Here is a 22319-nt window from a genome sequence, read left to right on the forward strand (position 1 = left end):
TAATCCGCCTAACCTTTGTCTCATAATGTTGTGCAAGTTTGGGGAAATTTTGCAACATTATATAAAATTATGCGAGGTGCCTACATTTTTGTCATGATATCCGACGTGACATTTCTGAATGTGGACTTACCTTGCATAGAAAAGTTACTCAAGGTACCGCAGGAGACTGGTTTGGGCAGAAAACCTTTATCAGCAAAAAGCAAGTCGATTTTCACATTATGTGAAATGCTGTAAATTTCAAATACTTTTCATAATGCGAAATTAAAAAAATGCATGGGATTATGCCCACATATCAGAAATAAGACAGCTGTAAGTCTTACACTTATATGTATTTGAAGGATTTACTGGCAGGGAGCGTTACCTTGATTTGATGAAGCTATGCTATAAAACTCCTAGAAACACATGCAGTAGAAAGCAGTGACTACAGTCAGAGATACAGCTCTAGAAACGCATTGTAGGTTCTTTTGATCCTTGCCCTATCACCATCATCAAGTTTATTTCAGATTTTCAAAATCCTTAAAACTGCATACAGTACAGTTTCATTATTCATTAAAGCACTTTTTTTTTTTAAACGCATCACGATAAAAAGCAGAAACTAATAGCAAATGCAAAGCCTTTGCGAATGATACAGGCAAAAAAAAATTTTGTTAGATAGACACTAGTCTTAAAAAATTGTGTGAAAAGTTCAAGACACTTAGCAGCTATATGTATGATAAAGTGCAAGTAAAAACTCTATAAGTGTATAGTCCTTGGGATACACCAACATTTTAGAGTAAGATAGATCATAACATAACATAATAACATGAGAAAAGTGCATGTTCACCTAACAGGGTATCTTGGCACTGAATAATAGATGTTTATTGTTACCCACCTCAATTTTATCGATCTCAGAAGAATGAAAGGATGAGTGGATCCACCAGGCTTTGATCCTCGACTGGTCAAGTGTCCATGGATGTGCAAAAGCAGAATTCAAGAATACATAAAACAGCGTATTAACCCCTTCGCCGCGGCAGGAATTCCGCCGCGGCGCTGGGGGGGGTTTGGGGGCAGCGCGGTGGCGCGGTGCTCGTGACGGAACCACTCCGTCACGAGCCACGGTTGAGCTGTGCTCATGACGGAGTGGTTCCGTCACGACTCCGCCCACTGCGCTAATCGCCCGCACAGGCGGGGAATTAGCGCCGCGTGGGCGGAGCGGCCGCCAACGGCCGTAGCATGACGGAACCACTCCGTCATGAGCACAGCGCAACCGTGGCTCATGACGGAGTGGTTCCGTCATGAGCGGGGAAGGGGTTAAAGTCAAGTGCAAGGGGCTAACTCGAGCATGAAATCCTCCCCCGCAGAAAAGGATATTATAATGACCCCTGCCTAAAGTCAGACGCATAAGGAGCACTACAAAAGCTGTCTCAGCGTAGCCTTTTTGCGAATCAGCCATGCGGATGGCAAATATTTGGAGACACTGATATAGGTCTTCTTATCGGTGTCTGACCTCATTATCCTGAAGGCATGTTCGATTTTCTGAACACCCAGCAAGAGGAACATTGGTCTTATCCATTTCTTGCTGGCCGAGTCCAGGGCCGGACTGGCCGTAGCAGGCATTCGGCGTTTCCCCAGTGGGTTGGAAGTGTGCGGGCCGGTTTTGGAGCGGTGAGGGCTAGAGACAGGTTTTGCAGTAGTGCTGCAATATTGCCCCCCTGTAACAAAATCAGCAGTGCTGGGTACCAGTTTAGTTAAGCAGCAGTTCTTCACACTAGCACCCTCACCCATCCCCTGAACCCCCCCTACTCTCCCCCTCCCAGCGGGGGTGGTCCGATAGAATTGCTAGGGTTGTTTTGTGTTCTCAGTCCAGACCTGGCCAAAACATAAGCTTGGCAGAAAAAAAAGAAAGGGGGTAGGGATTCTTCTTCGCATTTACATGACGAGCATAAAGTGCTCGTGCAATACTTCCTTTTGTCACCCTTTCCTATCTTTGTCTTCTCCCTACTTTCTCCCTCTATGTCCTTACTCTTCTGTCAAAGTCTGATGTTGAAAATGTATATCCTGATCACAAAAAATGATCGTCGGTACCCACCGCCGCGGCACTGGCACAATTTAAGCGTTTTACTCAGGGGACTACCTTTAAACCACAGTAATGGTGGCCGGTGCCTGGCAGTTTCACGAAACACACACGCAATCTTGAAAGTCTCCCTTTAACTTTTCATCTAGTCTCCAGACAGAGGCCCTTCTCTTAAAATCTAGATACTTGTTAAAAACGTTCACTTCACATCAATGTTTGCCTGAAATGGTTACTGCAATTTGTTTCATCCAGTGCATAGTTTGTCGAGTCTACATTGTACCTGTTTTGAAATTGATCAACCGTTGTTTGGCATGTCATAATTGTATGTGCAGTTTTTCATTTACTTTCCCCCCAGTGCTTTTCTACTAATTTCATTTTAGGTTGTCGCAGAAGCACAATTTACTACAAATTTGTAGTCGAGCATTCTCTGGCCCGCTGTGCTACGAGTGTGGTTTATCGGTGGATTATAAATATATAAATACAAACGTTTCTATATTAATTGCTCGTTCATAAAGCTGCCATGATACTAATTCTTAGTCACACTCATTGTTTCAAACTCCGGTGGATGAAAGGCTAAGACAGTCCGGCCTCAATTCTAATCTATGACCTTTACTAAGGGTTAATGGAATTATGTGCTTTTATAGCATCAGCGGCTTCCACATAATTATCAATTTCCCGCATTTGCCACATAATCCATCATCTGCTGCATAATCCGCAGATTTTGTTTGCAGCTCAAATGGATCAAATAGTGTTATAAAAGGGGTGACACCTGTTGTCGAATAGTGGAAGACCCTTCACAAAGGTTTACTGGTCACCTTTATGTTGCTTATTGTTGTAAAACCTTTGCCCAGATAATGTTAATGTGTGATAAGGTAATGCTATAATTAAATGTGCCACATTTTGTGGCATAATTTGCCCCTTCTTGCTGCATAATTTAGTCAACCCTGCCACATAATTTGATCCTCCCCTGCTACATAATTCCAGTGGCTCGTGTTACATGTAACATATAGTTAGTGCTTAATTTGTGCTATGGTTAAGGCTTGTGGGCACTGCCACTGATCATGCATTGAACTGGAGCTAGGGAGCAAAAAGGAAAGAGGAAGCAAAAAGTTGGAAAACAGTTACAAGAGGAGAAATAGTGATAAAAAAGAACCTTGAAGTGTGAATTAAAGAGACATCAAGGGTAGGGTGATGGCAGAAAGAGGCATGGGATGGGATCAAGGCTAGAAATCACCATATTTGGCAACCTGCCATTTGAAAGCTTTTTCATTTGGCACCACCAGTGCCCGGCTCCTAAAAAAACTTTTAGCCCTGTCTTGTCCAACAGCACTAGCATTGCTTGCAGGATGCTCCTGTCTGTGGACACGTGTGGCAGCTTGAAATGGAAAGATGGACGTGAAAGTACCCATTGTCTTGGAGTATATGCACCAGGTACACACACTCGTTTATTTGAATGTCCAGTACTTCAACCTTGGGCAATAGAATGACCTCGACATGATCCTTGTCATCAAGACCTGAGAAAATGGCCATAGTCAAACTAACGGTCAGTTTCAATAATGGCCTGTCGAAAGGATGACATTCCTTTGCCGTGAGCCTCTATATCACATGGCATTAATACTGTACATAGTAGTGAATGACCTGCCGCTACATTGTAGAGTAAATATACAATTAATATTCCTAATTTCCTTGCACGCACTTTCCAAGTTAAGTATGGTTGGAGCTAAGATTAGTGAATATATACTCTCTTTGTAGGTTGTAGTAGTGAACCGTATATTGTTTGTAGGGCCAAAAGTGTTAGATTGCTAAATATATACTATCTTTGTAGGTTGTAGTAGTGAATCTTATATTGTTTGTAGGGCCAAAAGTGTTAGATTGCTAAATATATACTATCTTTGTAGGTTGTAGTAGTGAATCTTATATTGTTTGTAGGGCCAAAAGTGTTAGATTGCTAAATATATACTATCTTTGTGGGTTGTAGTAGTGAATCTTATATTGTTTGTAGGGCCAAAAGTGTTAGATTGCTAAATATATACTCTCTTTGTAGGTTGTAGTAGTGAACCTTATATTGTTTGTAGGGCCAAAAGTGTTAGATTGCTAAATATATACTCTCTTTGTTGGTTGTAGTTGTGAATCTTATATTGTTTGTAGGGCCTCTTTTTTCTGCCTTCCATTATTCTCCTCTGGGCAATGTCTGATGACGAAAAAAGAAGTCCTAGTCCCCAAACTCATTTATAAATGGTAAAAGAGGTGCTGTCCCCTAAAATATATGTCACATTTAGACACATAGACCTCCATGGGTGGGAGCAGTTGTAGAACAGAGGAGTCAGCAGACACAAGGCCTCACAGGATCCCAGCACCCCTCCCTGGGTGGACACGGTGTTTTTCTACACAAATAGCCTCCCTTAACAAACAGCTTCCCATCATTGCCAAAAGCCCTCCTTGATTTCAAAAGGCCTACCTCAAAAGAAACCGCCTTATCGCAAAGTCAAGAGCCATATCTCATGGCTATAAACATTGCCTGTACAATAAGACGTCTACACACACTCTGGTCTTTTAAAGCCAGCTGTGTATTCTATACACCAACAAGGCTACACTGAGACCAACAACCCTACTTTCACATCTGTAACTATCCCTCCATGCCAACAGCCATTCCTCTTTGAGAAAATGTGTCTTTCATGCCAAAAGCCTTCCAGGGCCGGATAGGCATTCTATTCTGCCAGCCATTTCCCTGGTGGGCTGGGGCCCTCGGAGGCAGCTTTTGAAAGGTCACCGGGGCCACTCCTGTCACTTTCCCAGCTCCTAGAAGTTAACTGCAGCACGCACTGGGAGGCTTCCGGAGAGAAAGAGAGGAAGGAAGGAAAAAGGGAGAGAGAAAACGGAGAGAGAGAGAGAGAGAGAAAGAGAGAGAGAGAGAGAGAGATGTTTGGAAAGAGAGAGATTGCAGCAGCAGGCAAAGAGACCGGGGCTTGTTTGAGCATGTTTGCCAGGCCTGCTCTTGTCTTCCCTCTACATGAACAGCTCTGTCTCTTTGCCAAGAGCCCTTGCTCAAGAGCCACAGTGAATTTTCCACGCAATTTTTCAGCTTTTTCCTGTTAGTGTGTTTTAAAGGAGCTGGGTTTGGGTCTGGCCTTCTTCCCACATTGCTGCATCAGCCTTCACATTCCTTCTCTGTGTCAGTGACTGGGCGGCCACTAGAGGAGGCGAAGATAAGTTTAATCTTGAGAATAGACAGCCAGGGGAGTGTCAGGCACGAATAAATATTTATCGGCTTGTCACCCGCAAGCAGGAAAAGGCTTACATTTGATATTGTTTTTGTGTGAGAATTTAGCAAAAGCGTCTGGCCTCTTGGAAACAGGGTGACAAGCGACAGGCCCTGCCCAACACTACTGGATTTTTGGAGATGCCCATCAGAATGATCCTGATTTTCCAGAAGTGTAAGGGTTGTATCACATAACTAGATCTGTGCCCAGGGAGTTTGAATTCGCTGTTATGACATAAACGGATTTGTCTCAGTGGTAATTGAATCTGTTAGTGGTAAAAGTTGATGGCAGATATGTAACTTATTGTGCAATATATTCTCTATTGAAGTCCATGATGAGAGACATGCAGCAATACATACAATTAATAAATAAATAATTTCACTAGAAATTGCGCAATATTGTTTTAGTCTCAAGCACACACGAACACGTCTTTTTCCACCCACATACTGGAGCACAGCCAACACAAGTCTGTTTTGGTAATATGATGCTGTAGCAATAGTGGTGGCAGTAGGAGCCACAAGTGAGGTTTCTAATGTTGGGTTTGCTCATGTATGCATTGAAGACATGTATGTATATGTGCATCAATTGTCCACTGGATAGCTGAATAAGAGTAGCAGAAACTGCCATTGCCTTTGGCCCTCACTACAAACCACACTGTTTTGCCAGAATAGATGGGGATAGGATAGTTAGCTATTCCTATTACAGACCCCTAGCTCTTTAATTTAGTTAACTCTTCCTTCAAAACAGAGGTGGTTCTTAGTTAATGGAAAAGCCATTGTTAATCTATAATTAGATTTCTAAACCTATAGGGCCCGATTTAGTGTTTGGCGAATGGGCACCTTTCCGTCTTATTGCAAGTGCCATAGGCCTTAATTCACTTGTAATTAGGCGGACAGGTTATCTGTCACATCTGTGGTGTGTATCCGGTCTGCCAAACTTTATATTAGTCCATCAGTAATTATAAGCCCATCTCACTACTTCCATTCAATGCCAAGACACCCGAGAGATAGGTTAGGATACTTTCCTCTTTCTTTTCAGAAAATTACCTTTCAATTCTACTTAAGCTGGCTTTCAACCTCTCCGTGTAACAGAAGGACGGAAGGTTTATCAATCAGGGTTTGTATAGCGCAACTACTCACCCATGAGGGTCTCAAGGCAGTGGGAGGGCTTTTGAGTGCTGGGGTCATCCGAAGAACCAGGTCATTCCTGAACTGGGGCAGTGTGGGGGCTTGCCGTAGGTGGAGGGGAGGTTGTTCCAGGCCTTGTTTATGATGAACTTGGTATAATCCAGGATCAGGATGATACTACGGGCCTTTTTTTTTTAATATGCTACTGCCTTCCAGATCATGGGTCAGCTGGCTTGAAAGTGTGCATGAACAAGAATAGGAGGTAGAGCACTAGAGTTGATCTTTTTTTCTTAAAGAACCATGACCAACCAGTTTTTATGCCACCTTATTCTTCCGTTCCTAAGCGGTTAGCATGCAGAGTTCCACAAGAAACCATTTTGCCTACTCTTGCTGATTCTTGATGTATTCCCTCTGGATCGACTTCTTAGATCATTTACTTGACTTGGATGTGTTATGCGGAGCTCAGATCTGCCTCAAACAAATATTTGAAGCTGCCTCACAGCAATTCCACACTGGCGGATGTTTAAATAGTTCAAATTAAATTTGTAACAAAATTGTTGTAGTGGTGCTTTGAGGCACCCCCTCCATTTGGTCATGTTTCTAATAGCCTGATGTGTTAGGTCTCCAAAGAAAACCACAAAAAACCTGTGTCTACTTTGATGAGGAATTGTCCATAAAAATCCAGGTCTCCAAGGTCTCATCATCTTGTTTTTCATATTTAAAAATTTGGAAAAAGATTATCTCTTTTCAAAGAGAGCTACTTCTTTTAAAGTCTCACAAGCCATTGTTAGTTTCCGTCTGGAATATACAGTGCCATACCCTTTGAGCTCCCCCTTGATACAATACAGCATCCTCCACTGGTACAAAATACAACTACGTGGGCCGTAGGAAATCTCAGTAAAAGACTTGGGGCCATATTATCAAGAACAGCGATAACATTATCGCCGCTTCAGCGGCAGGAAACTGCCGCTAAAGCGGCGATAAGGGGCTTGATAATATGCCCTAGAGAATTCCAATAGCCAATAGAAGCCCAGGTTTGTGGTCCTTCACACCAGAACCTGGGCTTCTATTGGATTTCTCTAGGGCATATTATCAAGCCCCTTATCGCCGCTTTAGCGGCAGTTTCCTGCTACTAAAGTGGCGATAATGTTATCACCGTCTTGATAATATGGCCCCAAGTCTTTTACTAAGATTTCCTACGAGATCACCTATCTCCAGACAATTGAGAAAGCTGCTCTAGTTGCCTATTAGCAAACAAGCAATCTTTAAGAACTTATATCTTTGCTTTAAAGCTTTGCATAATTATGACCTTTCCTACAAATTCCAGCTTTTTACGTGGTACACCCCAATCGATTTTTTCGCTTATCCACTCACACCAACCTGTGTTTCTGAGGATTAAAGGGAAGCAGCAGGACAATGAAACCTTTTGGTATCAAGTGGCCAACATTTGGATTTCTCTCCCAGCTGACCTCAGTGCATTAAAGGTTTCCATGATTTTTTGGGAAAAAAGTAAGACTTAGTTATTTACAATTTTAATTTGAGGTGAGGCAGAGATATCTTGATTTTAAGGGGCATAGCCCTAGGCCTCTCCCATCAGCAATCACACACTTTACAAATATTATAACTAAAACAATAAGTATATCTGAAGAGCTCATAGGTTCTTTGGCCTCTTAGCCGCGACTCCCAATTAGTGATTAAGTGATATGGTGTTTTTTGTGCATAGGGTGTGCAATGTTTACAGTCAGATGCAGCTCTGCTATGTGGATCTGTCAACCTAGAGCCAAGTGAAACAAAACATAAGAAACACCCTTGGAGCACTAGGATCATGTCCATGGAATGACGAGATGCAAGATCTCAGAGCTCTGTCAAAACTCTGCATTTTCAAGAGGACGTATAAAAAAGGTCACGGTTCAAAGAAGCCTTCGCAACATCTGTGGAGCTCCATGAAACCACCTCTCACTCCTTGGGAGAGGGACTGGGTCCTGTATGCTGTATACCTAACAGATCTAATATGCGATCCTGCACTTTTGCAAGATCCCATCTCACTCAAAAACATGTTTTAAGATCCACTGAATCTCCAAATAAATAATTGTTTTAAATAGTTCACATAGAACTGGGAGGAGACCAATCAATCAGTTTTTATTAAGCGCTGCAGTGTCACCCCCAGGGTATCTGGGCCCTGAGGATGCCAGAGCTCAGTCGAAAAGCCAGTTATTGAGTCTCTTCCTCAAGACTTTCATGGTGAGTGCTTTCCGGAGGTGGAGGGACAGGCCATTTTAAGTCTTGGCGGCGATGTGGGAGAATGAGCGCCCCCTGCTACGGCTGCAGCAGATGCGAGGTGTGTGTGCGAGGGCGAGTGAAGTGGAGCAAAGGCGTCTTGTGGGCTGATGGAAGTTCAGTCGATAGTTGGTGTAGGATGGTCCCTGATTGTGTTGGGCTTTGCAGGCGTGCTCCTACCATGCTCATTTCCCCTAGACCACCAACAAACTTCACCCCTTCAGTGCCACACCCTTTCCCCCTCCTGTGCCGGGCGTTACATTAGCGGGCGGGGTCCATGACGAGATAGTCTCGTCATGGGCACAGCGCAACCGTGCTCCATGATGAGACTATCTCGTCATGGGCATAGAAGAGGTTAAAGACAGTTCATACTTCTGTGACAACCAGCCTATGCAAGGTTCCATCTCTTAATTTCAGAGGCACGCATAATACCAGGCCAAACCTGCTGGTCCACGCGGTGCCACACAAAGCACACTGAATTTGAAAGTAGGATAGCTCAATGGGATAATGAACTTGTTCCAGAGATAAAAGAGCAATTTGCAAGGTATGTGTTCAGATCTTGGCAACTAAACCTTTCATCCTCTGAAGTCAATAAAACAACAACTCTTTCAAGGAGCAGACGTTTTTCAACAAAATGTGTAAAGCACGTACACAATCAGCAAAGGCTTGTTTTATTCAATATAAGTAAAGCTTTTTTATTGTCCAGTATCTCCAGTGATATAGCTGTCATATGATTTCACAACTACTTCCGGGTTCATACTATAGGAAACCTGGGACCATACAAGCAGTTGTGGAGGAAGGTTTTGACTAGCAGTGGCCTGAGTTTAGTGGATGATTCCATCGCAAAAGTGTTTGCCTTATTACGAATGTGATATGCAGCACTGCTCAGCAGCCCGGCCAGTGCTATTAGAGGTCACCTCGCTGATTATGCTGATTATCAAGGCTGCGTAGTCTTCAATTCTCCTCAGGCCTCTTTCATCCACTGCCAGACACTGCTGCCCCTCTGTCTCACGCTTTCTGCTCCCTCCCTTCTCCCATGGTAATGGTTTTTCCATCTTATTCCTCCTCCGTCTTTCACGTTTGTGTGTTTTTTCCTCCTTGGAAATATCTGATGAGGGAAAATCATTGCAGACCCCAAAAATGATTGCCGATGGCTCCCACCGGCAACTACCGGCTCAAATTAAGCACTGGCAATAATGATATAATGTATTTGGGATGAAGCAGGTGGGATTTACGCCAGGTTTGTGATGGAGCGCCCATCCTCCAAACCCCAAATTAGGCCCTAGGTTACTAATTCAAGACTATAGAGACTGTGCATTATCACTTTATACCACGGAATCACTGAAAGACTGCCACAGCATTTTACCCGAAAACAAACAAAAAAAACTTTCAGTCTGTGTTTCATAGAACATATTTGAAGTCTTCATTAGCAACAGAAAAACGTACATGTGTAGCAAAGACCATTTCAAAAGGTCGGGTTCTTCGGAAATGAAAGAGTACATTTTTTTCACATTAAAACAAAAAGTGTCATATCTTTTAATTTAGCTTTCAGTCCTCTCCGAAAAACTGTAATTGAAATCTGCCTCTTTTGAGTATATCCCAATGTTCACTCATAGTGTGCAAAGATGTAGTGCTTGTCCTCTGAAAACTTTGTGAAGTTTTCTACAAGCCTTTCACATATTGCAAAAGATATGAGGGTTTTGTACTTGAAATTATTAGGAAACAATTGGCAAAAGTAGGATTTGTGGTAAAATATCTCAGCAAACCTGCATTTTGTTTCTGTGATGTGCAGTGTCTTCAGATGTACCTTCTGGCCTCCCTGGTGCAGATGCTCCAGTTTCTTCCCTCCAACCTCCAGCAGACCAAACCACAAGATACAGAGGAGAGAGGCATAGCCGGCATCTGAGTGTCCAGCCTTGGCCACGACTATGGTCATGACTTTGGCACTGTTCATTGTTCAGATTTTTCTTTAGTCACTGCACTGTGAGGCTGACCCTACATCCTTCCATACTAGATGCAATCAGAGGTGACACCAGCCTAGAGGTACCACAATTGTGGGTATAAAAGCATTCTCATGTGCTCCCTGGTAACAATATAGTACAAGTCTTTACCACAGAGACCGAGTCAATAGTCTCCACCCTGCTTTGCAGTTAAAAAGGTGTGTATCTCACTCCTGTAATCTGCTGCCACTAACCAATAGTAGTGTCGTTGTCTGATCCAGCGGCGGCTCTTCCGTTTTGGCGGAGGAGCGTCGGCCCACCTGCTGTGAGTGCAGCAGGCCCACACATTCATAAAATAGTAATAAATACCATTTTATTATAATGTGTCCCAGGCTCGCGCTGTTACAGCGTGAAGACAGGGGGTGAGGCTGATTAGTGCAATTGCAGTATTACTTCAGCCCCTGCAAGTGCGCATGTCAGTTTGGCCGGCTGTCTAGAGCCGGCCAAGCTGACATGCACACTTCAGAGCTAGTAATCCAAGGGCTGAGAAACAGCTGAGGGATTGCAGCCGCAGGCCCCAAGCCTCAAAATGAGTGCTGGGTTAGCCTGCTCCAATCAATCAGGATTGGTTGGTTTAGCTTTGTACAAGGGGGAAGTCCTTCCCTTTCCACCCGAGTCAGCACCGAGGAGAGCTGCAGGATGAAGGTGACGGCATCCAGAGCTTGTGTGGTAGCAAGCCAGCAAGTCCAACATATATGGTGAATGTTGTGTGCATCGCACCCCCCATATTGTAATGTTGCTGGCCACTGTTTGTCTGATCACTGGGCGATAGCAACCCATGTTAAAAACACTGCAACTGGAGGAGGAGCCTAGCGCGCACCCAAGATGGCCGCGTAGGTGCGAGGCTCCCGAGGACCTCCGCGACCTCCTGCATAAATCCTGACCGAATCCTGTCCTAAATGAGGGGACTGTGTTTGTGAACCCGAACTGAGGTGACGCCCGTTTTCCGTTTTCAATTCGGACTTTGGACACCGGCGGGAGCACCGATTAAGGTTTGCGGCCTTCTCCACACCGGCCCCCCGTACTGGAGTTGTGAGGCGATCCGGCGACAAAGTGAATAACAGCGGCGGGCAAGGCCGGGCGACTCGCACACCCCGCACTTTCACTTTCGCTTTTGCGCCCTCCCTGCTGCCAGGCGAGGTGGGGTCGCGAAGCGGTGTGCGGCGGTGTGGCCTCGTTGGGGTGCCCTGCCGGCCCGCCGGCTGCGGTCCATCCTGCGGAGCGGTGGTCGCCCCCCCCCGGAGCCCTTGAACGGGATTGTCTACCCCCTTTTTGAGGAGATTGGCTCTATTTGGGGACCGCGACCATGGCCACAAAACAAGATGGCGACCGGGCTAAAGTGAAGTCTACCCGTCGTGGCGCGGCCCATCAATCCAACAACATGGATCGCTACACCCTCCAGAAGGGGTCTCCAGAGGCGCTGCGTAGGTCCCCTACGGGCCCGACTGATGCTCCTGCTCTGCTCACGGACCTGACCCTCCGAGACGTCATGGGCGCCATCGCCGAGATGAAGGCCTCGGTGGACCAGCGCTTCGACACTCTGGCGCAGAAGATCGACTCGGTCCTCGTGGACGTGGGCCTCGTGAGAGCCGATCTGTCAAAAACAAATGACCGGGTCGATTCTTTGGCCCACTCTACCTCGGGCCTCACATCTGACGTGGCGGCCCTCCAACAGGAGGTGCGCAGGCTTGGCCAGGCGAGCGCCCTGATGCATCGTCGACTGGAGGATTCCGAGGGTCGGGCCCGGAGAAACAACGTCCGCATTATCGGGGTGCCGGAAGGACGCGAGGCAGAGGCAGCGGATCTGTTTGTGGAGGACTTGGTCCTCACCCATCTCCAGCCTCGGGGGCTGAGTAAATTCTTTGCAGTGGAACGTGCCCACAGGGTTCCCGGGGGTAGGCCTAAGGCCGGAGTCCCTCCGAGGCCTCTCATCGCCCGGATTTTCAATTTTCGGGACAGGGACGCTATCCTGCAGACTTCCAGGCTACAAGGGCCGGTCAGATTTGATAATATGGATATAAATTTCTATCCTGACTTTACTCCGGCGGTCCAAAAGCAGAGACTGAGCTTTCTCGGTGTCAAACGTCGCCTACGGGACCTGAATCTTAAATATGCGATGCTTTTTCCGGCTAAGCTGAGGGTGGAGGTGGATGGCCGCACGCACTTTTTTGATCGTCCCGAAGCGGCCGGGGACTGGCTGGACACTTTGCCCGGAGATCGGGGCCGGGGGGGGTGGGGGGGGAGCGGTTGGTGGGGAGGGCCCGCAGGATCAGGAATGAGGGACTACTGGTAGGCCTTGCTCGGGACTGTGTTATTGTCACCATTGACTGTTAGGGTAAGTTCCCCTCCTGTGGAGGTCGTGTGGGGTCTCTTGGGGGATCTCCCTCCTCCTCTGGGGGACTAGTTAGTTTTCTTTCTATGGGGCGACAGGCACACTGCACTTTGGGGGGGCTGTTTGGGCTCATGCAGGGGTGCAGGGTGGGGGGAGTTCTGTTGGGATGGGTGGGTTGGGGTGGGGTGTGGTTTGTTTCTACCGCAAGGCAAACCCTTCATTGTATTGATGTTTTTGAGATGCTCTCCGGGGGACAAATGATGGCTTCTGTATGTGATGGGGGGTAGGGACCTGACTTTGTTGTCCTGGAACGTTAACGGACTGGGTGATAGGATTAAGCGGGGTGTGGTCCTGCAATATCTGAAACGGATTTCGCCTGATGTGGTCTTTTTGCAGGAGACGCACCTCATTGGTAACACCTTTTGTGCCATGAATCGGCGTGGCTATCGTTTGGTGGCCCACTCGGGCTTCACATCTGGCTCACGAGGGGTGGGCATTATGGTCAAGACCTCGCTCCCGCTAGAAATAGACGAGGTGCGCCATGATGAGAGGGGACGATACACTGTCTTGGTGGGGAGAATGGAGGGCAAAGTAGTCGTCCTTGTCTCAGTGTACGTCCCACCGGGGTTACAGTCCACCACCTTTGCGGACCTGGGACGCCTCCTGCTTGACCTTCCGGGGGGGCTTCTGGTGGTTGGGGGGGACTTCAATGCGGTGGCCTCTGGGACTATGGATCGTTATCCCCCTAGGGACCTCCCCCGGGCACAAGCGTGGCTGTCTGGCCTTTTGGACACACTGGGATTGGTGGACTGTTGGCGTCTAAAGCATCCCACTCAGCTGCAATACACCTTCCATTCGGGGGCCCATGGTAGCCTTTCGCGGCTTGATCATGTCCTTGTCCCTGCGGCCTATGCCGGGAGAGTGGGGGAGGTGCGCCATTTGGCGCGGGGTATTTCAGATCATTCCCCACTCCTGTTGCACTTTGATGTCTTCCCGAGGGGGGAGGGCAGGGTAGCTCCAATCAATGCCTGGTACCTGCGCAACCCCACTATTCGTGCGGACTTGATTAAATCCTTGCAACGGTATTTTGAGGAGAATGTGGGGTCTGTCTCGTCGGCCATCTCCCTGTGGGAGGCTTTCAAGACAGTGCTTAGAGGGGAGGCCCTCTCCTTTATTTCTCATGCCCGGAGGCGCGCACAGGAGGAGGTGACCCGGGTGGAGGTTGAAATTACTGAACTGGAGGGTGATCTGGGGAGTGGGGTGACTGACGCTGCGCTGCACGTTCTACACCTGAAGCAGGCGGCATATAGGTCCCTCGTCACGGAGGCGGCCAGGGGCCTCAGCAGAGAGCAACAGGGGAGATTGTATGATGTGGGTGATAAGGCTGGCAAGTTGATTGCGTGGTTGGATAAGAAGGAGAGAGCTAGTCGTGTGGTCCCGCTGATTGAGAGAATAGATGGTGTACGTGTTACTGAGCCGGAAGGCATTGTCTCTTGCTTCGCAGATTATTTCCGAGAGGTATATTCCCCGGTTTCTCCCTGCCCGGAGGAGGATTCCCATGCCCTGCTGCGTGACATCGCGCTGCCCTCCCTCTCAATGGAAGACAGGGAGTTGATGGATGCCGCCCCCACCTCGGACGAAATTGCCCTCGCCATCCGCTCGGTCGCTTCTGGCAAGGCCATGGGCCCGAACGGTATTCCTATCGAGTTGTACAAACTGCGACCGGATGTACTTGCACCCCATCTCCGCGCAATGTTCCTGGCGGCCCACTCGCGGGGCTCCCTCCCGCCGGACCAGCGTCTGGCTACCATCGTGGTTATCCACAAGGAGGGGAGACCGCGAGACCGGGTCACATCCTACCGGCCTATCTCGCTCTTGAACGCGGAGCCTAAAATCCTCGCCAAGGTGCTCGCCAACCGGCTGGTCGGCGTGGTGGGCGATTTGGTCCACCAGGACCAGTCCGGCTTTATTCCCCATCGCAACACGGCCCTTAATCTGCGGCGCTTGCACGGGGTGCTCGCGCGTGTTCCGTTCGTGCGGGAGCCGGCCATCTTGGCGTCCTTAGACGCCACCATGGCGTTCGACACGCTCGAATGGCCCTACATCTGGGCGATGCTGGCAAAATTTGGATTCGGCCCGGGATTCATCAGTTGGGTCAAATTGTTGTACTCGGACCCATTGGCACAGGTGGTGGTGAATGGTCGAGTCTCGGCCCCATTCGGGCTGGGACGGGGCACGCGACAGGGTTGTCCCCTGTCGCCGCTCCTTTTTGCACTAGCCTTGGAACCCCTGGCGGAGTGGCTGCGGTGGCACCCTTCTATCCGTGGTCTCCGTTGGACCCCCGAGTATGAGGACCGCGTGTCCCTCTACGCTGACGATATCCTTCTGTACTTAGCCTCCCCGCGCAAGTCACTGATTGTCCTGGTCGATGTTTTGCGCTCCTTCGGCCGTAATTCAGGCCTTGTCATCAACTGGGCTAAATCCTGTGTCTATGTGCTCTCCGGGGAGGCTCCTGTCCTCCCTCGGGGTTGTCCGATCCAGATTGCCTCGCAGGGATTTCGATACCTGGGGGTCTATATTACGCTGGACCCAGTGGCCCGCTACAAGCGAAATTTGCTTCCCCCCCTCCAGCGCTTGAAGGAGGACGTCGCGCGCTGGCGGCGCTTGCCGCTCTCGCCGCTCGGCCGGGCGGCATTGTTCAAGATGATGTCATTGCCGCGCTTTCTGTACGCTCTCCAGAACACTATGGACTTGGTCCCGGCGCGCTACTTCCGTGAGGTGGAAAGCTTGCAGCGCCGTCTGTTTTGGGACGGGAGGCCGCGTATAGCTCTGGCAAAATTGACGCTCCCGTGGTACGACGGAGGGATTGCCCTCCCGGATATTAAGCGGTATTACTGGGCCTCCCAGTTAGCTGCAATTAATCACGGTTTCTATGGGCCCGCCCTAAACCCGGCATTTGAAATGGACAAAATGCTCCTGCCCGGTGGCGACTACAATCGAGCGCTCTATACTAGCGTGCCCGATTCCCGCTTGACGGGGCCCACGCGTGTCATGGTGCGAGTATGGCACGCGGCTAATGCAGCTATGGGATGGAAGGACCGTTTGACCCGAGCGTCACCATTGTATGTGTCGGAGAGGCTGGGCTCTTTGTGGACCTCGAAGGGCTTCGAGAGGTGGGACATGATAGGCATCAGTACAGTGGGAGATCTCTGGACGAGGGGAGGATTCAAAACATTCGAGACGCTGCAGGCGGAGTTTCAGCTGCAGGGCAGTGAATACTTTCGCTACCTGCAGGTCCGTCACGCACTGGGTTCCGTCTTCCCAGACGTGGCCTCCATCCCGGAGTCCTCCCCCCTGGAGGATAGAGTGCTAGATGGCCACGTTCCGGACAGTACGATCTCCCTCATTTACAAGAAATTGATAAATGACCGCTCGGGCTTACTGACTGGCCTCCGCGAGGCTTGGGTTGCCGATGGGCTGGAGTTGGACGACGAGGACTGGATTTCCGCGGTGGCCTCTCCGAAGGAGGTGGCCATCCCGGCTCGCCTTCACTTCGTCCAGCTTAAGATACTCCACCGGGTGTATATGACGGGGCCAAGGCTTCTGCGTATGGGCTATGCCGAAGATGGATTGTGTAAGCGTGGGTGTGGTGCTTTGGCGACTTTTTTGCACATTCTGTGGGAATGTCCGAGGGTGGAGCGATTCTGGCGTGGTGTGCATGAGGTCCTGCGAGCGGTTATGCATGTCGTGCTGTTGCCTGAAGCGAGGAGATGCTTGCTGAATGTGTGGGAACCGACCGATTACTCGGTTCCGCAGACGCGATGGGTGACTCTGGGATACATGATAGCTAAACGTGACATTGCTCAACTGTGGGGATCCCAGAGGCCCCCGGCGGTGTCAGCCTGGAAAGAACACATGGATTGGTGCATGTTCCGAGAAAAGGTGGTGTATGTGGCGCGGGGTAAGCCTGGGGCATGGGTGAAGATATGGGGCCCCTGGAACGCCTACCGCGGGGGTATTTGCGAGCCGCCGTCGTTGCCTCCCACTTCACCGGCTCCATCCCCCTAGTTGACCCCTTCCCTTAGCCCCGGGCACATTGTTCTCCCAGTCCCAGATCTGTTTCCCTTCCCCTCTCCGGATTTCTTTGGATGGTTGGGGTCCCCCACTGGAGGAGCGCGTGTCGTCATTTTCGATCGCGGGTTGCCTTGCGGGTGTGGTTTTATGTTGTTGTGTTGTATAAAACGAAACCGTATTGTGGGCTCAGAGTCATGTGGCCTACGTTGTTGATACCTCCTCTTTATCGTCTCTGCAAAGTCAGGTGCCTTATTGTATGTATGTCATTTGCTTCTGTCACTTTAGCGGCCGGCCGGAAGGTTGTAGGCCCATACTTGTATATACTTGAGATTGCAATAAACGGTTTCAACAAAAAAAATAAAATAAAAAAAATAAAAAAAAATCTGAGATTGTGTAACAAAAAAAAAAAAAAAAAAACACTGCAACTTTGGGTCTTTCTATTTCAGACAAAATAATCTAGCACTAACGAAATCATTGTACAGCACTTGTCAGGAAACCTATAACAGTTATCCCCTGTATGTGACAAAATAGCACTTCTGCCAGAATGATAAAATGAGGAGCAGGTTGTCCTATGACACGGCTATTGCTTTCGACCCTCCGCTATGTGGTAGAGAAGTAGCTTGTCAGGAGACATGAAACAATAGGCTTCAGTACAAGAAAGCATAGAGCCTTTATAAGGATTGTGATATGAGTAGCAGCTAGTCACAGGGCTATCCACCCTCCACTCTGTAACAGAAAAGAAGTGCAGATGAGGTGGAGCTGATGTTTTTTGGCACCAAGGCACATAGCCGCAAGATGCTCAGGGAAATAGCGGTCATTGGTGCAACAGGTGAAGGGGCATAGAGATGAAGAGGTCTTTGGGATAAAACTCAGTTTTATCAGGCTTTAAGTACCCAATAAGGGACGGAGGTGCCACTGGTCTTACTTGTGTACTGTTAGAGTGGCCACCTGGCATGGAGGCAAATTCCGTACACTGGGTGCAAATATTCAAGACAAAGGCTCAAAATTCAGGACAAAAATTCAGGACCAAAGGTCAAAATTCAGGACAACAATTTGGGATAAAAGGTCAATTTTACCAACAAAGCTGAGGAGGTCATGAAATAAGTAAGTAAAAAGACATTCAAAACACGTACAAATCAAAATAGAATGCTGCTCTTTAATCTGTACAATACATTACAGTATTGGTCATGCATGTATATGTAGCCGGGCTTATTTAAAGATTATTAACTAGCAAACACATACACTAAACACATTTTTAAGCCCAATATAAGGGACAGTTGTCACGGGTTTCTGCCCCCTTAACATGAAAGTTATTATCGGAAGCAAAACTCTGGATACCCAGGCAGTAGCGCTAATAGTTTTAGTGTTTGATTTTGAAAGTGTACTTTTTATCAGAACCCACACTTCTGAGGGCTGTTTTCCCATGAGAAAGCAAATAGAAATCTGCACATGAATGTTTCATATTAATCTGGAGAGGGAGGAAAGACCGTGGAAAAGTTTGAACTTTGTTATGTTTACTAATTTGTTTGCTTATTAACTACCATAATCGCAATGTTATTTATTTCATCTCTGCAACACCTTTTTTTAATATTCTAGTAAGTTATATGCTTTGCTCTTCATACAGAGTACAGTGCTGTGACAGAGGCCGGGACAGGCTGTACTGGGCACCGGGTGTTTTCCTGGGGGGCTGGCAGGGTGGGGCTGTCTTTTCTGGTAATGAGTGACAGGTTTTGATGCTGGGGGCCAGGCCGGATGTTTTCGGGCCTGCAGCACTTCAGCTCTTTACAGAGCAATCTAAAACAAATGGTTTAAAGCGTGCTGGTCAGACCCGCTAGCTTAAAAAACATTTATTTTTGCACTTGTTTGGTTCTGGTCTTCTGCAGGCTCAGCCAGAGCAGCGGTGACATTCAGGGATTCAGGGGAAAGGAAGATGGGGTTCTGCTTTTGCTTGGCTCCGATAGTCCAGTACATATAGGATTAAGATATTTAAAATTTTAAAACAGTGTATTTTTTAACAACGTGGACATGGCAACTCATTTCAGTTTAGTATGTTAAATCATACTAATGCATTGAGTGACAATTGATAGAAGTGATTCTAATCATGAGCTTAGAAACAGTATTGTCCTCCGCCACTGCCCTGACAGTGATGCTATTAGTCAACCAAGAGGGGAGTCAGTTCAGTTGTGTAACGCAAAATGATGGGCCCACCTACAGAATGTGAACTAGTGATAAACTTTGCACTAAACAAGTGAAGTTGCACATAACTAATGAAATTATCATTGATACTGACTATATTAAGTTTGCCTATATGCCTTTTAAAAATGACGGACTGAAATAATGTTTATAACTTATTTTATGTTACTGTTTAAGAAAATTGCCCGAACAAGAATATTAGGAATTTTAGACTTATTTGCTAGGTTTTAAATGGTGTGTATTAAATATTGTTCTAATTGTAAGATTTTTATTAATCATACAATAAAATTGTACTTACATACAGAATGTGAAGAGGGGTCCAGAGTCTCCTGTATCTCACAGATAGTAGTTGGCATTGTGCTGAATGGGGCCCCCTGAAGAGTTGGGGGCCACTAAAGGCTTAGAGGTGCCCTTGTGTCTTAGGGTGTTACTCCAGATGGACTAACAGTACAGCCTTTTGTTTTAGTGCAGAACACACCCTAAACTGATTTATTTAAAGGAGCTGTCATGTGATGATAAAGTAAAAAGAGACACTGTGAAAAAAACATAATTGCCTAGGGTCGGACAACGTGGTCAAGTGGAAGCCGGGACTGATGGTTTCCTGGTTTCACATGCTGCAATTCGGCCACAACATGGTTATCTTTCTCTCTCCCATTTGCGTTTAATTTGTTGATGCACTCAAATCAGCGCACCGCATAATATACATCTAGGCTACGTATGTTTCATAAGGACTGGTGGAAACAGTGTTCGGGGAAAGTGATGTTTCTATGCAGACGCTAAAATGAAAATCAGAGCACCCACCCTTGGTCAATGCATTGGGAAGATATGCTCCACGTGGCTAACAGTATGTGTACATTCTCATCCATTCTTGAATTAATGAATCCACCTTACTATTCATTCAGTCATTCATTCATTGAGCCAATCAGCCATGTCTCTTATCTCCATGCAGCCATTCAATGATTGGATAAGGTTCTACAATGAAGAATGTGTTGCAAAACGCATACTATTTACTTTCTTTCCCCAAAACTTCTCAAACCCCCTTGCAGTGGTATTGCTCACTCACTGCGCTCACTCTCTATGTATGAGGGCTGGTCTGACAACATTTGCCAATGCTGCTTTTGGTTCCTAGTCCTACCCTGCTCTGACGTCAAAGTTCCAAGGGTGTGCTAAACGAAGCTGAGAAATGATTTCTGTGAGTGTAAACCTGTGTTTAAGCACATACCCTTCCACGAGGCCCACCCAAGCCCTAACTCCTCAAATTGAACATGTATTATCCAGCACAGCATTGAATATTTATATGATTTTGTCTATATATTGATTATTGTGGCTTTTGGGTCTCTCAGACCTTTTTGTTTGTAGATGTGTGACGTATGTATTTATGGTGTGGTATGAAACCGGTTTGAGTCTGTGAGCCTGTATGTGTTTGGAAATGTCTGGGGCCTTCTATGTATATATATTGTTACTTGATGTCTGTTTTACAAATCAGAAATAAGCCTATGCATTAAATTTATTTTTCTGAAATTGTTTAAAGTAAAAAATAAAACATTAATGAATCTTTTTTTGGCTACGCATTGAATGTTTTTTGATTGATTTTTTTTGCTTGATGGGTCAGTTCAAGTGTCGATATACTAATAAGATGATACATTGTACATTTTGAAAAATATAGGTAGAGAAACTTATTTTCTTGTCAATTAAGCACATACCCTTGCCTCCCCTTAACCTCTCCCCATTTCAGAATCTCCCCATGACAGCCCTCTCTTTGTGTGCATGAAAGGGTTTGAACCCACAGTAATGATTGTGGTCAGTCCCCCTCTGTCTAAACAACATTTCATGCTAAGAGCAGGCAAGAAAGCTTAAGGAAAGCACACAGGGCACTTGGCATAGGTGCCCCCTGATATGCCTTTGGTTGGTTTTGCCCATTTGTTAATGGGTGCTAACCAAAGGACCATCACTGTCCAAGGAGGTAAATTCAACATTTTCCAGCGTTCATCAAACTTGGGAGATCTCAGAGAGAGAGGGAGAGAGAGATGCACAAGAGACACGCACAATACAGAGAAAGAGATTCACAATAAGAGGGAAAGACTCAAAAAGATAAGAGACACAAGAGAGAGAGAGAGAGACAAGTAAATTAAGAAGCGAGACACAAAGCAGAGGGAAAAACAAATATTCCTGGGACTACCAACATACCCTACCTGCAACGTTCTTTCCTTCCTCCAATACCATGTCTTTGTGAGCTCTAAGTTGGCTGTTTTTACGGTTTAGACCCCACTGAATGCCAAAGGTCCAAGTGTACGATAGACTCTAAGTATGACACAATTTATTTGCATGGAAATCTGCTTTAAGCACATACCCTTCCACCCCTCATCCATCTTTTAACTTTTTTCGCACCACAGAATCTCCCAATAACTCTCCGTTCTTTTAGTGCACTAATTTGATGCACTAATTTGATGGGTAATAGCAATAAGGAATGGTGCAGGAGCCAGAGGGCTGACTCCGGAGCATGGCGTTCACTGTTCGATCTCCGGCGCCGGAGGCAACTCAGCTCAGCACCATGTGACTCTGGGAAATAGCTCGCTTAATCTCCCTGATGGCCCCCAGCGCCTTGAAAACGTAAGGAGTGAGATGTATGCGCTTTAAAAAAAATATATATGGATGTATAATAATAATGGCCATTCGCCTACTGACTAAACATTTTTCAGCTTGGCTGCTGCTAAGAAATTCAGCAGAGGCCCATTGCTTCCTTAATATGTATTTTGTCTTATCTGCATATTTGTTAATCCGTGTGTGTCTTATTATAGACCCGTCAAATTCCGGGAATCAGTTCAACATTTTCCAACCCTAATGAAAAAACGTGAAAGATCTTACAGTGAGAGGCACAATACAGAGAGCAATGCACACAATAAGAAGAGAGACTGAGACGCACAACACACAGAGAGAAAAAACAATAAGGCGAGAGAAAGGCTCAATAAACAGAAAAAAACGAAATAAAGCAAGAGAAAGGCA

General features: G+C 46.8%; 1 protein-coding gene across 2 annotated transcripts in view; it reads left to right on the top strand.

Annotated features, from left to right (window-relative positions):
* PTGIR (prostaglandin I2 receptor) overlaps positions 1–22319 on the top strand; it is a 210343-nt gene that overhangs the window by 13291 nt on the left and 174733 nt on the right. The window lies entirely within an intron of this gene.

This window comes from Triturus cristatus, chromosome 9 (assembly GCF_964204655.1).
Source record: "Triturus cristatus chromosome 9, aTriCri1.1, whole genome shotgun sequence".
Classification (NCBI taxonomy): domain Eukaryota; kingdom Metazoa; phylum Chordata; class Amphibia; order Caudata; family Salamandridae; genus Triturus; species Triturus cristatus.